This window comes from Engystomops pustulosus, chromosome 6 (assembly GCF_040894005.1).
Source record: "Engystomops pustulosus chromosome 6, aEngPut4.maternal, whole genome shotgun sequence".
NCBI classification, from domain to species: Eukaryota; Metazoa; Chordata; class Amphibia; order Anura; family Leptodactylidae; genus Engystomops; species Engystomops pustulosus.
In genome coordinates this window covers 124,295,981-124,312,240 of record NC_092416.1, presented here as the reverse complement: position 1 = coordinate 124,312,240, position 16,260 = coordinate 124,295,981, and the positions used below count along the sequence as shown (strand labels likewise).

At 43.8% G+C, this 16,260-nt stretch overlaps 1 long non-coding RNA gene across 4 annotated transcripts in view; it reads right to left on the bottom strand.

Annotated features, from left to right (window-relative positions):
• Positions 1–408: 408 nt before the first annotated feature.
• The window catches only part of LOC140064212 (uncharacterized), a 92,719-nt gene continuing 76,867 nt past the window's right edge, over positions 409–16,260 (bottom strand). For all 4 annotated transcript variants that reach the window (XR_011847722.1, XR_011847723.1, XR_011847724.1 and 1 more), the window contains 3 exons: positions 15,910–16,086; positions 15,462–15,568; positions 409–942 (listed from right to left, as the gene is read on the bottom strand). This is a non-coding gene — a long non-coding RNA (uncharacterized lncRNA). The remainder of the gene's footprint in view (positions 943–15,461; positions 15,569–15,909; positions 16,087–16,260) is intronic.

Sequence of the window (16,260 nt, the reverse complement as noted above, 5' to 3'; positions counted from 1 at the left end):
AGGAATGATACATTGTCCTAAATGTGTAAGAATCTGCACTACTTAGCATTAGTAGATGTGCTAGATCCTTCAGAAATGAGTCCCAGGGTATGAAAGGATCCAGTTACAAATGAGCTTTCCAGTAATTGCTGCGAGAGGAAGGAATAGTAAGTTATTGTCAAATCAATTCATGTGTCAGTGCCAAGACTGTAGCCAACGATTTCTAGAGTGCACCAAGCTTATGCAGTTCTGCAATGCAGTAAGGTATATTTATGGGACATGTCTGCAGAAGGTTACTAATAATGTCATTTATAAGTATCATCAACACGTGAGGACATGTCCAACACGTAAGTGGACTGATGAGATAACAAGAGGGCTAGGGCCACAATAAAGTGGCTCATGAGAAAGAAGCAGACACTGAATCAGGAATAGACAAACTTCTGACCTTTACTGTATGGCTGGGATCTCATTCTACAGTTTCAGTATTTATTTCTAGCAACTGCTGCCACATAGATACAAACCTTAAGGCAGAGCTGTGTATTATGTACTTTTTTAAAAGAGTCCCTTTTACAGCAGATTGCGACAGATAGGGTCAAGTACCAAGCCTGGAAGCCTTGGAGAGGTCTGCCTTGGCAGATGAATGCCACCCCCGATGAGGTAGAAGAATATGGAGGTGCCACAGCTATTTAGATGACACAGTTGTCTTCGACCACACAGAGTGTCGCTCCCCATGGCATCATCAGGGGAAAGCAAGATTCTCACCAAGATTCCCAGGTCTGTCACAGAGTGAACTGCATTAGACCCTACTGGTTTCATTTGGACTGTACAGTGAAAGGCATAAAACAGAATACGTAAGAAAATTATGCAAATTTGTTTGTGGCATTTGGAATTTGTTCAAGCTTCTCACTCTTCTTAATATTAGAAGTCCTAATTCTTCTGTGGAAAACAAGTCCTCAGAGAGATCTGTAAATGAAAAAATAAAAAGTTATGACTTTTGGAAGGAAGATGCAAACACTGAAAATGGCATTGATGGCAAACGGTTAAGCAGAGGTGAACCTAAACTCTCTGCTGCCTTATTAGGTTATTTTGGGTTCTCCATGCAGTATCTCAAACCCATGCTGACATTGGGTGTGAAGAGACACAGCTTTTAAATGTGAGGTTCCGGTTTGTAGCAGCTAACTGCTCCCCTGATGCTGTCCCCATCTTTCTGTAGGCAAGAGGCAACAGGCTCAACTTTCTTATGGCTGGTTCAGCCTATAACACCATGGTTTATATACGGGTTATGAAAGCGTCTCTCCACAGTGCATGTTTTGCCAAAAATAGTTTCAGAGCTTAATTATATTGATGTGTAAACACTGGCAACAGTCCCCAGAATAAATATAACTCCTTCCACACAAGGTTAGCAAAAGGCAAATAATGAAACAAAATATCTAACTTGAAGAGGAAGATAACAAGGGCACTTCCCATTGTAAATTTAACAGCTTCATTAAGACCAGTGAGATACAGAAAGATGTTGGACGCCATAGATGACAGTCCATTTCTCACCTAGAGAGCTTTCTCAAGCCTGGCCTGAATAAAACTGTTTGATTCACATTGGCTGGTGCTTGTGTTCTCTGACTCTTCATGTTCTATATATAATTTTATAGACCCTTCCAATATATCTATATATATATTATTATATATATATTGCCGCCAATTGATAAGATCAAAAAAGCTCTTGTTTTGCTCACTAGTGTACACTCTGCACGCCATTTTGACAGAAAAAAACCCAGAAATTTTTGCAAGTATGTTAAAAAAGAAAATCTGAAATATCACATGGTCAAAAGAATTCAGATCCTTTGCTGTGATACTCATATTTAACTCACAGGCTGTCCGTTTTCTTCTGATCCTCCTTGATATGTTTATACTCATTGCAGTCCAGCTGTGTTTAATTAAAGTGATTGGACTTGATTCATAAAGGTAAACTCCTGTCTATATAAGATCTCCCAATGCATGTCAGAGCATGTGAGAATCATGAGGTCTAAGGAACTTCCCAAAGAGCTCAGAGAAAAAATTGTGGTAAGGCACAGATCTAGTCAAGGTTAAAAAATAATTTCTGCAGCATTCAGGGTTCCTAAGGGCACAGTGGCCTCAATAATCCTTAAATGGAAGAAGTTTGGTATGACCACAACACTTCGTCAACCTGGCCATCAAGCCAAACTAAGCAATCATTGGAGAAGAGGCGTGGTAAGATAGGTAAAGAAGAACCACAAGATCAGTGTGACTGAGTCAACTATTACTGAAGCCCTCCACCAGTCAGGGCTTTTATGTGCAAACAGAAGCCTCTCCTCAGTGCAAGACATGAAAGCTTGCATACAGTTTGCAAAAAGTAAGATTAATTAATAAGATTCATTGGTCTCATGAGATGAAGCTCAACCCAAAATAGAACACTGCATCATGCATAATAAATAAACTGTAAAGATACAGTATATTGGATCTGTCTGGTAATGGTAAGAATGGTAAAACATAGGTGAAACCTATACCCAACAGTTATCTACCGGTAGTGGTATATCGTTTGTTCACTTACATCACAAATGAAATAAAGCCAGGATATAGTCAGGGGGCCCAACACGAGATGCGACACCCAATGCATATTTCAGAGGAAATTCCTGCATCAGAGATATGTCGTAGGCAAGTAGGGTATTTTATTCTCCATGTTTGTGATTTCATTTTAACGTTATTGTTTTTTTATTAGAACTAATAATAAAGATGATGTTGTTATGATATTAAAAATATTGTTTGTGAATTGGTATTATTTCTACTTCTCATCTAGTTGTTTGGTTTAGTGATAAGATGAAGATTCAACTTTTTGGTGTTAATTCTAAGCGGTATGTGTGCAGGTCCCACTCATCACCTGTGTTTTACAGCTGCAGGGACAGTACGACTGGTTGTAACTGAAGGAAAGATGAATGCGACCAAGCACAGAGATATCCTAAATGAATGGGCTGAAGGTTCACTTTCCAACAAGACGATGACCCTAAGCACAAAGCTAAAACAGTGGCTTCAGAACAACTCTGTGACCATTCTTGACTGTCCCAACCAGAACCCTGACCTAAACCAAATTGAGCATCTCTGGAGAGACTTGAAAATCGCTTTACACCAATGTTCACCATCCAACCTGAGGGAACTGGAGAGGATCTGCAAGGAAGAATGGCAGAGTATAAAAAACTTGCTGCTTCATTTCCAAGAAGACCCATGTACTGGCTCAAAAGATGATACTATTCAAAACTGAGCAATGGATCTGAATACTTATGAACATGTGATATTTCAATTTTTCTTGTTTAATAATTTAGCAAAAATACCTACATTTCAGGGGGGTTTTTTCTGTCAAGATGGGCAGCAGAGTGTATATTAATGAGCAGAAAAAGAACTTTTTCGATTTTACCAATTGGCTGCAATGAAACAAAGAGTGAAAAATTTAGGGATCTGAAAACTATCCATACCCACCGTTTTATATAAGACCCTTCTACTTAGAACATGTGGCATCACAACAAACTTGCTTGTTAAATTGTTGCCTTCGGGCAAAGAAAATTTCAAGAAATGGAGGAGATTTGTTACCAAAAGTGGTACTTGTATCTGATTAGTGCAGGGATCTCTAAAACTTTGAGAAACTACTTGTTTTATTAGTTGTTTTCAGCTAGTTACACAATATATTAGAATGATGAATCATTTGTGTTACTTTTTTACAGAAAAAAATCACCATGGAATCTTTTCCTTAGTAATAAGGTATGACCTTGTCATTGTCTAGGACAAGAGGCCAAGTGCATGCAAATACATTATTATTCATATTATCTTCAATTCAATGCTACATTTGCCATACATTATGTTTGATAGGGAGCAATGTATTATAAACCTTCATTCCCGATAATGTCGACAATTTGCATTTGATGGCATTGCTCCGTTACTGCATGCTGGTAGAAATGTTCCATATTCTTTCTTGTACACTGAAAGCAAAGCCGTGCGCTTTCCAAGGGAGTTAATGAATTTTGGTGCCATTGTAAGTAATTGGCATGTTTTGTCTCAATGAGGACACACCTGTTGTATTGTCTTCTTACGTATGACGCGTAAGTGCTCTGCTCTCATTACAGAAAACTCAAGATCATTTTGTGGCACTGAGTATTCAGCATTCAGAAAGGATCCTCACTGATTCCACTAACAAAGATACGACTTAGAGAAGGCACGAGGTAACACTGCAAATTGCCAACCTGTTGTAGTGTATTTTTTTGCCCCAGCATTAAATATCTTTGGATTATGTCATATTTAGGAGTTAGTCATTTAAAAAAATATTTAACTACAATTTGCGATGGAAATGAGCATATGTATACCAGGAACTATCCCAACCCAGAGTTTGAACTTGTTTTGTGTGCAGCTGTGGCTTGAGTGATCAAGGACTGAATCAGTGAGTGCCGGGGGGAGTGTCCATCGATCTCTTTAAATTGTGCCTATTTCCTTCAGAGGTTGCTAGTTATTGCAGTCCTACTCTTGGTTTTGTTTGTGCTTGTGCTATTGCTATACTGTATCTTTGCTATTTTGTGTATCCGACCTCAGCTAATTTTATTCGACCATTCTCTCACTATACATTTCTGTGCCTCGCTGCCATCTTGGATTTGAACCTAGTTTATCTGACTTTGCTATTATCTGTTGTTTGCCCCTCTGTGTCTTGTCTCTCCCAGAGTGACCCCGCTTTCCCTGAATATTTTTTTATTGGCTTCACGCTATTCTGTGTTATAGTGTGAAGACAAGTCTATTTTTGATTTACTGTTACCTGTCCGTGCCACTATCCAATCAGCTGCCAGATGAAGTAAGTTTTCCCTGTCACCTTGTAGGGTCTCTTAGGGTCTGTCAGTTAGGTTCCTGATAGTGGTTTTATCTGTTGCAGGCAGGACCATAGCCCACAGGGACGTCCAGGACTAGCTTGTCACTGCTTACCCAGTCTGACAGCTTGTCGTTGCATTGTTATTGGACAGGTTAACTACAACAGCTTAAAAAACATAATATTTATAAAAACACTGAAAATGTTATAAATACATGAAAGATACAGACTTCAGATACAAACTTCCAGAACCTGCTCATACTTTAGAAAGAAGATCCCCTTTACCACACTTTCTCAGCCAATCTCTGATCAGATGACTGACTATACATATAATATTTTCTTAATTGGTCTCTTTAAAAAAGAAATGAAGTTTCTTTTGCACTGCCTGCATATTTTCATAATTTCCATTTCTCATTCATATATAAATCTGTCAAAGAAACTGCCTGATATTTCATTAACCCAATGGGTCATAAATAGAGATAAGCAGACCCGAAGTGTATGTTAGGCATCTGGGCGCATTCCTTTCAACCCAGACATATTGCCAAATTAGCTGCAAAGCAGCTAACAACTAGCCATGGATGTGATTGGCCAGGGTGTTCCAAGTCAAATCTTCTCTAGTCATAAACCATAAACTGACCATAGTTCAGTATAAATGAGTGTAATATAGTGTGACAAACCCCCACTTGCAGGTGTAATCATGGGATGCACTTACCCTAGAGACCCTCACAAGGTGCCATCTTTACACTATATCCTACTTTCCAAGCCCTGCCACTCTTTCAAATCCTTTACTGCCACCACATATACGGTACTTCTCTTATTCATATATAATAAGAAGACAAATAGTTTCCATAAGTCCCTCAACAATTTAGAAACCCCAAATTATGGATTACACAATAAGCTATAAGATGATTTAAAATGGATATGGGTAACACTATCTCTATGGAAATTTAAGTTAAGACTACAAGCAGAGACTTATTATGTTTTATAAATGCAATATACTAATGTGCAAACATGAAAAACATGCAATTGACAGAAAAAGGATACACAAAATACACACAAACAGTTTAAAAATAAAAGGGATAAAAATGAATAGACCTCTGGCCGGGAGGTTCTACAGAATAACTTTTGGACACCCTATCCAGCTGAAAATAGAACCTCTAGAGACTGATAAAGGGGTTTCTCTGCCTTGCTTATTTAAACTCACTGGGTTTTTGCTCTCACCCCCTTGACTGTGATGTTACTGAGAGGAGGATGTTCACCTGCTGTCCCTCCGCTCAGTGAGTTACCTATTTCTTATAGTTTCATGTTACTCTCCATAAGTTTTGGTAGGAGGATGGAATAATAGTGCAATTGCTTCTGATCAACTGGGCACCCCATATCAGACAAGAGAGGTGTATGTTCAGGAATGGGGGGTGTTAGGTGATTTTAACCATATTCCTGAATAGCTTAACGCGATAAATTAACCAAGGTTTCTCTGTGAGAGATCCTGTCTGGCTCCCGCAGTGTAATTAAGATATGTCTGTAATATTACCACATACAGTTACAATAAAATCCTAACAAGGACTATTTTAAGCCCATAATAGGTACAATCAACAATAAATTACTTTGTTAAAGTTATATATTGTGACATAACATGATTCCCTGTTTGTTTGTTTAAGTCAACAAGCTTAGTTTTATGAGCAAAATTCTATGTTACTTATATATGTAACACAATGGGGCAGATTTACTTACCCAGGATTCGGGTCTTCTGGCGATTCACTAAGGTAGTGCGCCCAATGTCCACTAGGTGCAGCTGCTGCGCTGAATTCCGGAGTTCACTGAAGTTCACCGTCCTATCCTGGGTGCAGGTAAGTGCGTGTCAAGCGTCACCTTTTTTAAAAAATACAGCGGTTTTTCCGAATCTGTCGGGTTTTCTTACGGCCACGTCCCCCGATTTCCGTTGCATGCATGCTGGCGCCGATGCACCACAAATCGATCGCGTGCGCCAAAATCCCGGGGCAATTAAGGGAAAATCGGCACAAATCGGAAATATTCGGGTAACGCGACATAAAAACGCGAAATTACCAACATCCAGAAGTCCGTTTGTAACTAGGGTTCGTCTGTAAGTCGGGTGTTTTTAAGTAGGGGACTGCCTGTATTTTGTTTAAAAATAAGTATATTGTATAATAATGTATTTATAGTTCTGCACACAACCAGATACAATAATGTAGGTAAAGAGGTAAAGGTAAATGAGGTAAAGAGGTCTTCAATATATTTAAACACTGTCTGTTTTAATGTAATTTCAGAGGCGGGGACATGCACGCACAGCAGTCAGGGGAAGAGCAGGAGCCGGGAGAAGTAAGAGAACTGGCGGAGGTGCAGCGGGGGTACACGGAGGAGCACGGGTGCAACCTCGATCCGAGACAGGGATCGCGGGAGCACCTGTGACAGAACCCCCCCTCGGCCTCCCTCTCTTGTTGGGCCTGAGAAAACGTTGAAACAGGCTCTTGTCCAGGATGTTATCCTCTGGCTCCCACGATCTCTCCTCAGGACCAAATCCTTTCCAGTCTACCAGAAACAACCGCCTACCTCTCACCGTCTTAGTATCCAGGATCTCTTTCACCTTGAAGACATCGGTGGAATCAGCCTGTGGTGCCGGAGGAGGAGAAATTTGTCGGTTGAAGCAGTTGAGGATGACTGGCTTAAAGAGAGAAACGTGGAAAGAGTTGAACATGCGCATGCTAGGAGGCAGACGCAACTTGTAGGCCAAGGATTTCAAATGGACCCAATAACCGGGGACCCAAATTATAGCCCGGGATCTTCAGTCGAACATACTTGGCGGACAGCCTGACCCTGTCACCAGGAGCTAAAACAGGAAATGGTCGGCGTCTTTTGTCCGTTTGACGCTTGGTCTGGGCTGAAGCTTGGAGCAAAGAGGCGTGGACTTGTTCCCAAATGGCTTTAAGATCACGTACCAAGTCCTCCACAGCAGGAACATCTGCAGACAAGGGTAATGGAAGAGGAGCCGAGAATGCAGTAGATAGTTAATAAAAAAGGTTGCAGAAGCGGCAGAAGTGGAGTCCAGGGAATTGTAAGAGAACTCCGCCCATGGTAGAAGAGAAGCCCAGTCGTCCTGACGGACATAGACAAAATGGCGGAGGTAGCACCCCAAAGTCTGATTCACCCTCTCCACTTGGCCGTTAGTCTGTGGGTGATAGGCAGAAGAAAAGTCCAATTTCACCTGCAACTGGTTGCACAGAGATCTCCAGAATTTGGACACGAACTGAACTCCTCGATCCGAGACGATGTGTCGGGGGAGACCATGAAGACAGAAAATATGCTGGAAGAAGAGGATGGCGAGACGTGGAGCAGAAGGCAAAACTGGCAGAGGGAAAAAATGAGACATCTTCAAAAAGCGGTCAGTTGCCACCCAGATAACGGTATTGCCAGATGATGGCGGCAGATCTGTAACAAAGTCCATAGCCACATGAGACCATGGGCTGGTAGGCACGGGTAACGGCAACAGAAGACCAGCAGGTTTTAGTCGTGAGGGCTTGTTGCGGGCACAGGAGGCACAGGAACCCACAAAATCCCGAACGTCCTTGACCAAATCAGGCCACCAGTAGAATTGGGAAATTAAGGCTACAGAGCACTGCACCCCAGGGTGCCCAGCCACACGAGAAGAATGTCCCCAGGTCAGGATCCTCTTTCAAAGACCAGGTCGCACATAAGTCTTGCCAGGAGGCAGCTGCCGGAGGTCCACCAGCGCTGCAAGCACAAGTCTCTCTGGAGGAACAATATGCCTCAGAGTCCTCCCCCATAACATTCGAAGCACGGGACAAGGCGTCAGCCTTGATGTTTTTCTCTGCAGGACGAAAATGGATTTGAAAGTCAAAGCGAGAAAAGAAGAGGGACCACCGGGCTTGACGTGGATTCAATCGCTGAGCCGTCTGTAGGTATTGGAGGTTTTTGTGGTCCGTGAAAATGCTGACTGGAAATCGGGCTCCCTCTAGCAGATGGCGCCACTTTTCCAAAGAAAGATTGATAGCTAGAAGCTCCCGATCTCCAATAGAATAATTTCTCTCTGCAGAGGAGAAGGTCTTGGAGAAGAAGCCGCAAATGAGAGTACGGCCCCTAGGCCCCTTCTGGGTAAAGACCGCCCCAGGGCCCACGGAGGAGGAATCAACTTCCACAAGGAACGGCTTTTCAGTATCAGGTCAGGTAAGAACTGAAGCGGAGGAAAAAGCCGTCTTTAATTTCATGAAGGCCTCTTCTGCCGCTGGAGGCCAGACACGGGGATTAGCACCCTTCTTCATAAGAACCACCATCGGCGCGACCAGAGATGAAAAATGTGGGATAAAATGTCTATAATAATTAGCAAAGCCCAGAAATCTTTGTATAGCTCGCAGTCCCACTGGGCGTGGCCACTGAAGAACCACAGACAACTTGGCAGGATCCATCTGCAAGCTTTTATCAGAAACTATGTAGCCGAGGAATGGAATGCTCTTCCGATGAAACTGGCACTGCTCCAGTTTAGCGTAGAGATGGTTCACCCTAAGGCGGCTGAGCACTTGCCGTACGTGGGACTGATGGGACTTGAGATCCGCAGAATACACTAGAATGTCATCCAGGTAAACCACCACACAACTGTACAATTAGTCCCAAAAGATATCATTAACAAATTCCTTGAAAACGGCAGGCGCATTACAAAAACCGAAGGGCATAACTAGATATTCAAAATGCCCATCACGAGGCGGTCTTCCATTCATCACCCTTCCTGATGCGGATGCGGTTGTAGGCCCCACGGAGATCCAATTTGGAAAAAATTCTTGCACCCGCAGACGGCCAAACAGCTCCGTGATCAGCGGCAGAGGGTAGCGATACTTAACGGCGACTTTGTTAAGACCGCGATAGTCTATACAGGGGCAGAGAGAGCCATCCTTCTTAGTGACAAAAAAAGAAACTAGCGCCAGCTGGTGAGGAGGATTTGCGGATGAAGCCTCTTTGTAGATTCTCCTTTACATATTCAGACCTAGCGGCAGTCTCAGGTACTAACAGCGAGTACACCCGACCCCGTGGAGGAGAAGTACCTGGCAGCAGATCAATGGGGCAGTCGTAGGGACGATGTGGAGGAAGGGTTTCAGCCTGTTTTTTGGAGAACACGTCTGTGAAGTCAAGATATGGAGCTGGAAGCCCTTCCAAAGGCTTGGGAGACACGGTAGAATCCCTGACAGGAAGTGGATGAGGGATCTGCATACAGTGAGAAGAACAGTCCGGGCCCCATCGGAGAATCTCCCCAGAAGACCAGTCCAGAATGGGGGCATGGCGTTGTAACCAGGGGAGGCCTAACAGGAGAGCGGAAGTGCTTTGGGGTAGCACAAACAAAGAAAGTCTCTCTTTATGTAGAGCGCCAACTTGCAAGAGCAGGGGTTCAGTCTGAAACCAGATGGGTACAGAAAGGATCTGGCCATTTACCGAGGCAATGGACAATGACTTCTTAAGATGAACCACTGGGAAGTGGTGCTGGGAGACCAGGGCTTCGTCCACAAAGTTTGCTGTAGAGCCTGAGTCCAGGAAAGCAGAGACCTGAATTGGGGTGCCGGTACCAGCGCTGAGGAGCACAAGAATCATCAAGCGTGGAGAGGCTTTGCTCAGACCTAGGGACGCCTCTCCCAAGAACACTAGGTGCTGTCGTTTCCTGGACGTTGGGGACGGGCCGGACAAGTCCCGACGAAGTGCTCTGGGCTGGCACAATACATGCAGAGGTTCTCCTAACGTCGTCTGGAACGCTTTTGTAGAGAAAGCCGGATTTGGTCCACCTGCATAGGTTCCTCAGCAGAAGAGTCAGGCGGGGGCTGGAGCGGCTTTTGGAAGACAGGTGCCAGGCAAGGAAGACGTCTAGCATGGCCTTGGGGGTACTCGAAGCGTAGTTCCTCAGCACACTCCCTAAACCGAATGTCAATTCGAGTGGCCAGGGTGACGAGACCATTCAGAGTTGGCGGCAGGTCCAGAGCCGCCAGTGCATCCTTGAGCTGCGCAGAGAGTCCTTTCTTAAATGTAGCTATGAGGGCTGCATTGTTCCAGGCCAGTTCGGAAGCTAGGGTGCGGAACTGAACTGCGTACTCTCCCACAGACGAGTTGCCCAGGCGCAGGTTCAATAATGCAGTCTCCTCAGAGGAGGCCCGTGCCGGTTCTTCGAAGACTGACCAAAACTCTGCCAGAAATGCCGTGAAGGAAGCCGTAGCCGGGTCATCTCTGTCCCAAAAAGGAGTAGCCCAGGCCAGGGCTTTCCCGGAAAGGAGGCTGAGGACAAAGGCCACCTTGGACCGCTTGGTGACAAATTGTGATGGCATGAGTTCTATGTGCAGGGAGCACTGAGTTATAAAGCCCCTGCACATCTTGGGATCACCATCATACTTGCCGGGCAAGGAGAGACGTAGCCTGGGTTCAACAGCAGGAAGGCAAGCCGGGGCAGCAGGAGTCACAGGTGCAGCCTCAGGAGACTGTTGCTGATGCTGGGTAGCTAGCAGCTGTTGCAGCATGGCGGTGACTTGTTCAAGCTGATTCCGTTGTGCAGCGATCTGCCGGGATTGGTGGATCACGATGATGGCAAGATCAGGCTGACTGGGAGGCGGAACCTTGGCGGGATCCATGGCCGGATCTTACTGTCGGGATCAGTGGATCCTATGGACCACTGCGGGAGATGAAACTAGCCAACACCAGGGACCGGGGTCTAAGTGGCACCTGGTATTCACCAGAGCCCGTCGCAAAGCGGGTTGGACTTGCTGCGGCAGGATACCACCAGGTCATTCCCAGGTGAGACTAGCCCGCGGTGACAGCCGAGGTGGAGGTACCTTAGCGGATGACAATCTCCTAGTCAGGTCCAGGCACAGGGTCAGGGCAGGCGGCAGAGATGCAACGTCAAGTCCAAGTCCGGGGTCAGCAACTGGAGGTCCAGGCAGGTGGGAACGGGAACACAGGCACATGGAACACAGCAACACGGAGGAACTCAGGTAACACGGCAACACAGGACTCAGGAGCGGGGACACTCAGGAATACACAGGAACGTAGGAATACACAGGAACGCAGGAATACACAGGGATGCTGGAATACTCGCTTGGAAGCTTTCTCTTAGGCTATGAGGCAAAAAGATCCGGTAGGGGAGACAGGAGGAGGCAGGATTCTTAAAGGTGAAGTGTTCAGCCAGTGCACCAATTAGCGGTGCGCTGGCCCTCTAAATTTACGGCAGGAGCCGCATGCGCCCTAGAAGGCGGGGAGGCGCGTGCATGGCAATCCGGGGAAGAGCAGGAGCCGGGAGAGGTAAGAGAACTGTCGGGGGTGCAGCGGGGGTACACGGAGGAGCGTGACAGTCAATTTCTTCTGACAGGTTCCCTTCAACTATGTGTGCCTGTAATTGCTTACGCTTTCCACCTGAAGCAGGCCCTAGCCTCCCTAAAAGGGAGCGGTCACACGTTCCGCTAACCTTGCGTTTCCTAATGCAATGCTAGCACACAAGGGGAGGCCCGAACGCATATGAGTTTCTAGTGAAGAGCATGTGATTTGTTAACCAGCACTCAGTGTCATGTATTTAAACAAGACAAGACACTGGGTGCTGGTTACCGATCGCCAGTGTTGCTCTGTTCGTCTGTTTGCTAAACTTCTGGTATCTTAACGCTGGCACAGTATTTCCGAGTTCTCTTTGGACTGCAAATTTGCATCTGCTGTTTCTGGTTTGTCCACGTTATCGTGTTTGTTTGGTTGCCTGTCATATTCCATGTGTGCACAGAGACCTAAGGAAGGATCGCCTTCTAGATGCAATAGGAAGAGACAGCTACGAAGTGGGTTTAGCATCAGGGCCCACTTTCTGCATCCCCTGGTCTTGCTTACAAATGGGTTCCCTTCCATATAAAATCCAAATAAGCAAAAGAAGCTGATTGAGATAATAGTAGAAATACAGAAGCGAAATAGGATGACAGATAATTCCAAGATCTACACGTGATCCCTCCACCTGCATCTGTCTCTGTGGGAGTGCAGTCTACAGGAACAAAGCCTTACATCACAGGCAACTCGAGAAATAGAAATAGATGGTGCTTGTTATGCAAGTATTACTTACAGTGTAACTGCTTGTCACATAAATACTGAATGATGTTAGACAGTTCCACTCGTGAAAAGCATGTCATTTGATCACACAGAAGAATAATTCCATTTTACATACATTCATGCACGTTGATTTACCAGCAATGCTTAAGGCATATTGCTGTTTGGGTTTATAGGATGAGCTCAAAGGGAAAATTACTAATGTGATGCAGGTAAATACTTACATGCTGGATAGAAGAGTTCACTCCTGCATTGCTAAAAACATTTATTCTAAAATTATTTTTGAAAAACAGATGATAGCATAAATTGTCTCTTTCATGAGCTAAAATATATATATTAAAAAAAAAACTAAAACAATCTATTCACATCTGCACATATGTTTGGTTGCGTAGTCTGGCCCGCCCTCTTACAGTTGTCAGGTGGGCAGTTTGGAGGAGGATTTGACATTACATCCAGACTGGGGATTAACAAATGATAATTTTGTTTAGTTACCAAGTAGTGCTGTATTAAGTGTCCCATAGGCCCTGGGCTGTTCACATGAGTAGTGGTGCTCCCAAACTCGTGCCCCGAGGCCTAATCTCCTCTGCCTGACAACACCCCCGCAAACCCATACTGGCCCCCCTTTAATGAAATGTCCACAGCAGAGCCTTCCTTTACAGAAATGTCCACAGCAGAGCCCCCCTTTAAAGAAATGGCCACAACAGAAGGCCTCCCTTTAATGAAATGTTCATTCATTCACAGCAGGGCCCCTCCCTTTAAATATCCACATTGAGCCCCCTTGAAAAAAAACGCTATACCCACCTTGATGACGTGATTTTTGTGTAGAGTGCCGCTCTGTTGGTCTGGAGGACCCAGGCAGCATGGAATGACGTCACCCTGCCTCCGTCCCGATACAGAGCAGAAAACCGGGGAAGAGGAATAATGAGGCTGTATATCATATAAAGGGAGCTGTATTTAATAAGGGGGGTTGTATGTAATATAAGGGGGGCTGTATATAATGTAAGGGGGGATGTATATTATACAATATGGGACCTGTAATATTATATACTAAGGCTGTATATAATGTAATAAGGGTCTGTTGTGTCCTAAGCGGTTTATGATTTAGGAGCACTGTTATTTAGGTGACTTTATACTGTAAGTGACAGTGATATATTATTGGTGCAGTGCAGAGATGTGGTGCCAGGAGCTGATGACATCTTGCAGAATCAGTCATGGCCAGAAGAAGAAGTAATAAAGTCCTCTTCCTGATGGAGTAGATTGTTACCTGTGAGGTACTAGATTACTAAATTACTACTAGCTACTGTGGTGTCACAGAGGGACAGTAACTAATTTTAAGTAATGTTGTCATCATTCTTTTAAGAGTTTGTCTGTAAATTCAGTAGCTGTACAGGGGTGGTCGGGTGTTGGGGGGAGGCGGCATTTCAATTTTCGCCTCAGGCAGCAAATAGGCTAGAATCAGCCACGCTTACAATTTAGGTGAAAAGTGTCAGTCATGAGAAGAATATTAGAAAAAAGAGACAATAATATTTCCTTGACCATCATTTTATTTATTCCCATAAAGAACTCTACAATAAGGGTTTTCTTCTCCTACAGCTGGTCAGGATATTGCATTAAATATTGCAAACCTTAGACATATTCATTTAATAATGTAACACTGAACCCAATCATTTGTATGTGGCCCAAGAGATTGTTGAGATACAGATCCTCGTGGACATGTTTGGAGAAGCAGGGAGATGTGGGATGCAGACCCACATAGCATACATGCTTTAAACTGTACCATCTTTTTTAGGATGCCAATAGAGTTCAAAGCTATAACAGGGGTGGGACCATAGTCTCCTTGATAGTATCACTTGCAGAGAAATTGTACATTAGGGAAAACCCCAAGATTTAACTGTGCTTGTGTCCCCCCAAATGCCATGCCCATGCATGGTGCAGCATGAATAACACATATGAAGGTCATAGAACACATATGAAGGTCATAGATGAATTTTATTCTGCAGAGAGCTGAAGACTCAGACCGCATACTAAATGAAGATGCAAGTAAACTGCCATTTGCTTACTGCGGTCTTTGTTGAGAAAAGCAGTAAATTAGGGTTAGGCTTATCTCATTTTAATTCAAAGTTTAGTTTCCCGAGCTGTAAATTCTAATATTACATGATGTTTAGAGAACAATAGCATTTCAACAGCCATTGAATATTTTCATAGACCTGTAGTTTTCTCCTCCAACAAGACCAACTCAAGGTTCTCATAACAATAGGCAGTGTCTCTATGGTGATCTGGTCAATGGATCAGGCAAGAAAAGTACTGCAGAAAGGTGGCACCAAGCTGAATAATGAATACTGTTTTTCCTTGGTCTAATCAAATAGTGTGCATCCAAATACAACTACATGTTCAGATCCAGGAACCACTGTTTTCCATTATATCTGGGGATATGTGTTTCTAATGTAATTTTTTATGGTGACTGTATGACATCAATAGAGACATAGCTGAACATTTTATATGGCTTGGGGCAGCTTTATAATAATTTAGTTTATATCTGGCTAGTGATACTGACCTGCAAATATTCCTTGCATTGCATCTCTTAACTTTAAGTTTCATCCAAAGTTTCTACCATCCATTTCTGGTTTCTTGGATGTCAGTGAAGGAGCAGTTGGGGCATTCCTAGAGAAATAATCCACAATATTCTTTTAACTTGGAGTAAAACCTAATTTAAGGTTAGGTTAGTATTTCACTGTATATTTAGCAATATTCACAACCTATCATAAAACATTTCAGTCTCTTTTTGTATTAACTAATTCATATCTTTTACAGCTGTTATGGAAGCAAATAGAAATGTTCACCTAAATAAAGTGGTGATTATTGGTTTATGTACAGAAGATGATCAGATTGCTTTGGGACCCTTAACCAAATACAGTTCCTTATGGACCTGTGGTTTAGGGTCCCAGATTGACCTCTTTAAAGTCTTTAGTTAAACAAATGAAAAAATAGACTTTTATACTGACCTAGATGAGACACATCGGACACATCTTCAGATCCCCCACCGTCACCTCATCGTGTGATGTGGGAAGTGAAAGTGGGACACTATCCTGGCTTCACTGTGCATGTGCCGTACCTACGGTGCTTGCGTCGAAGCCGGCACTGTAATACATATCAGTTTCACTTGCTGGACCACGCAATTGCTGAGGAGGAATGAGAAGACAAGGTGAGTATAAAGCTTTAGGGTATTTTTGCTGAATGCTTTAAAATCATATAGGGCAGTTTTGGATACTTAATAGAGATGAGCGAACATACTCGTCCGAGCTTGATGCTCGATCGAGCATTAGCGTACTCGTAACTGCTCGTTGCTCGGACGA